Source organism: Eumetopias jubatus, unplaced genomic scaffold (assembly GCF_037043125.1).
Source record: "Eumetopias jubatus isolate StellerSeaLion01/CBP00866 unplaced genomic scaffold, mEumJub1_p1.0 scaffold_15, whole genome shotgun sequence".
NCBI lineage: Eukaryota > Metazoa > Chordata > Mammalia > Carnivora > Otariidae > Eumetopias > Eumetopias jubatus.
This window is the reverse complement of record NW_028274821.1, coordinates 30,690,705-30,693,714: the sequence shown is the minus strand read 5'-3', so window position 1 is coordinate 30,693,714 and position 3,010 is coordinate 30,690,705. Positions and strand designations below refer to the sequence as shown.

Sequence of the window (3,010 nt, the reverse complement as noted above, 5' to 3'; positions counted from 1 at the left end):
CCAAATGTCTACTCCCTGTCCACTGCTTGGGCTGCAGTCTGATTGTTGCATGTGGTTATCTTTCCGTCTCTCTGGAGTAGGAGTCACTTCAGAGGGTACTGGCCCCTGTACAGGCTACTGGCACATTGCCAGGTTTGCAGTACCACTTTGGATGGGCTCCAAGAGCATATCAGAGGGGGCAGATCTACTGAAGTGAGGAGTGGGAGGAGGGAAGGATGTGGAGGGAGGGCTGCATGCTCAGTGTTAGCAAGGCTTGTGCAGATCTGCTGTGGGAGGAGAACTGGAGCTTAAGCCTAGCTGAAGGGGCTGTGTATGAAGGAACACAGGGCACGGCACACTGTTAGCAAGTTAGATAATGTCAGCACTGAACTGAGTGCTGAGGTGGCAGTGTGTTTATGCTGGGGGGCAGGGTAGGGAAATGGTTCCTGCCGGCTCCTTTGTTCTGGAGATCTCCCAAAGATCCCTAACCCTCCAGCACACGTTCTGAGATGAGTAAAGAAATCCCCCTATCATATGCCTCAGGCATTTCCAAACTGCTGCTTCTAGGCTATATCTCTGTGGGGTCTTTGTTGTGCTATCTCTTTAAGGGTGGAGACTCAGTTTCCTCTCACCCTCCCAGCTCTCCCAGAGCCAAACCCACTGAGTTTTAAAGTTCCAGATTTTAGTGGATTTTAAGAAATTGGGAAATTCATCTTTCTTATGTGGGATCCCTGATGTGAGCACCTGTTTCTTTCCCCTCTTGGCGTCTGCAGCATCTCTCCCTCCCAGGGACAGTCTTGTGGTCCATTTAGCTCCTGACTGTGTCTCTGCTTCTCCTCCCTTCTTCCATATGGCCGCTTCTCTATATTTAGCTGTGGAGAGTCTGTTTTGCCAGTCTTTGGGTCATTTTTTGGTTTATTTACACTGATGTGAATGTTATCTAGTTGTATTCATGGGACAAGATGAGTTTAAGGTCCCCCTACTCTGCCAGCTTTCCCAGAATCGTCTCTGTCTTTTAATGAGTGCATTTAAACTATTTACATTTAACATAATTCTGATATATTAGGACTGGTGCTACCATTTTATTATTTGCTTCTGTTTGCTTCACATGTTTCTTGTTCTCATTTCACTTTTCTTACCTTAATGTGAGTTACTTGAACATTTATTAAGATTCTACCTTGATTTACTTAGAGTTTTCTGAGTATATAGCTTCATATAACTTTCCTAGCCATTGCTTTAGGTGTTCCAATATATATATGAACTTATTATAGTGTACTAATATTGACATTTAACGTTTTCTAGTGAAGTATAGAAACCTTACTTCTATTTAGGTCTCTTTACCTTCACACACACTTTTTAAATATAAACGTTGTATTTCCTCCTTATATTTCAAACACCCCATGAGGTGGTACTATAACTTTTGCTTCAACAATCAAATATAATTTAAGAAATTCATAAAAGCTTGAATAGTCTTATGTATCTACCCCTAATTTTACCTATTTTGATGTTCCTTCCTTTCTGAATTTCAAAACCTTTCTTTTAGAGACTTTCTTTAGCCATTTTTTATTTTTACTTTCTTTTAAGATTTTATTTATTTAAGAGAGAGAGCATGATGAGAAACTGATGAAGCTGCAGAACCAACGAGGTGACCGAATCTTCCTTCAGGATATCAAGAAACCAGACCGTGATGATTGGGAGAATGGGCTGAATGCAATGGAGTGTGCATTACATTTGGAAAAGAGTGTGAATCAGTCACTACTGGAACTGCACAAACTGGCCACTGATAAAAGTGATCCCCATTTGTGTGACTTCATTGAGACTCATTACCTGAATGAGCAGGTGAAATCCATCAAAGAATTGGGTGACCACGTAACCAACCTGCGCAAGATGGGGGCTCCCGAATCTGGCATGGCAGAGTATCTCTTTGACAAGCACACCTTGGGAAACAGTGATAGTGAAATCTAAGACTTAGGCTGTCTTCCCATAGCCACAAGGGTGACTTCCCTGGTCACCAAGGCAGTGCATGCATGTTGGGGTTACCTTTACCTTTTCTATAAGTTGTACCAAAACATCTACTTAACTTCTTTCATTGGTACCATTCTTCAAATAAAGTAATTTGGTACCAAAAAAAAAAAAAAAGAGAGAGAGAGAGCATGAGTAGGGGGAGGGGCAGAGGGAGAAGCAGACTTCCTGCTGAGCAGGAAGCCCCATGTGGGGCTCGGTCCCAGGACCCTGGGATCATGACCTGAGCCAAAGGCAGCCCTTTAACCAACAGAGCCACGCAAGCACCGCTCTTTAGCCATATTTTATTTTATTTTATTTTATTTTATTTTATTTTTTAAAAGATTTTAATTATTTGCCAGAAAGAGAGAGAGGGAGAGAACAAGCAGGGAGAGTGGCAGGCAGAGGGAGAAGCAGGCTCCCCACTAAGCAGGGAGCTTGATGCGGAACTTGATCCCAGGACCCCGAGATCATGACCTGAGCCAAAGGCAGATGCTTAACCATCTGAGCCACCCAAACGCCCTCTTTGGCCATTTTTTAAGGAATAGTTTTCCTAGCATAAAATTCTTGGATTTACTTCATCTGATAGTGTGATTTTCCCCTTCATTCTTTTTCTTTTATTATGTTATGTAGTTTTTAATGTAGTGTTCCATGATTCATTGTGTATAACCCCCAGTGCTCCATTTAGTACATGCCCTCTTTAATACCCATCACAAGGCTAACCCATCCCCTAACCCCCCTCCCCTCTAGAGCCCTCAGTTTGTTTCTCAGAGTTGATAGTCTCTCATGGTTCATCTCCCCCTCTGATTCACCCCCTTCATTTTTCCTTTCCTGCTGTCTTCTTCTTCTTTTTTATTTTTTTATTATTATGTTATGTTAATCGCCATACATCACATCATTAGTTTTTGATGTAGTGTTCCACGATTCATTGTTTGCCTATATTACCCAGTGCTCCATGCAGAACATGCCCTCTTTAATACTCATCACCAGGCTAACCCATCCTCCCACCCCCCTCCCCTCTAGAACCCTC

General features: G+C 42.6%; 1 pseudogene; it reads left to right on the top strand.

The window, feature by feature from the left end:
- Positions 1-1,602: 1,602 nt before the first annotated feature.
- On the top strand, positions 1,603-1,944 carry LOC114223375 (ferritin heavy chain pseudogene; annotated as a pseudogene).
- Positions 1,945-3,010: the final 1,066 nt, after the last annotated feature.